The sequence below is a fragment of the Octopus bimaculoides genome, chromosome 3, assembly GCF_001194135.2.
Source record: "Octopus bimaculoides isolate UCB-OBI-ISO-001 chromosome 3, ASM119413v2, whole genome shotgun sequence".
NCBI lineage: Eukaryota > Metazoa > Mollusca > Cephalopoda > Octopoda > Octopodidae > Octopus > Octopus bimaculoides.
Genome location: NC_068983.1, coordinates 24,470,212 through 24,470,793, shown reverse-complemented (window position 1 = coordinate 24,470,793; position 582 = coordinate 24,470,212).

Sequence of the window (582 nt, the reverse complement as noted above, 5' to 3'; positions counted from 1 at the left end):
ACCATAATCATCATTGTCGTCACTGTCATCATCAAAGCTATTATAATCATTATTACTATTAAAACAGTGAATTGGCAGAATCATTAGAGCATCAGTTAAACTGTCTTGTCTTATTTATCCGAGCTCTCAATGTTCTGTGTTCAAATCCCACCAATGTGAACTTTGTTTTTCGTTCTTTTAAGTTTGATAAAATAAAAGTACCGTTCGAGTACCAGCAATGATATAATCAACTGCTACCTCCTCCAAAAGGGAAGTAAATAAAATATAACATTACCAACATCACTATCATCATTTGCATTCTTTTACTTGTTTCAGTCATTTGACTGCGGCCATGCTGGAGCACCGCCTCTCGTCGAATCAAATCGACCCCAGGACTTATTCTTTGTAAGCCTAGTACTTATTCTATCAGTCTCTTTTGCTGAACTGCTAATTTTACGGGGACCTAAACACACCAGCATCGGTTGTAAAGCGATGTTTGGGGGGGGGACATACACACACACATACATATGTACATATATACGACAGGCATTTTTTAGTTTCCGTCTACCAAATCCACTCACAAGGCTTTGGTCGGCCCGAGGC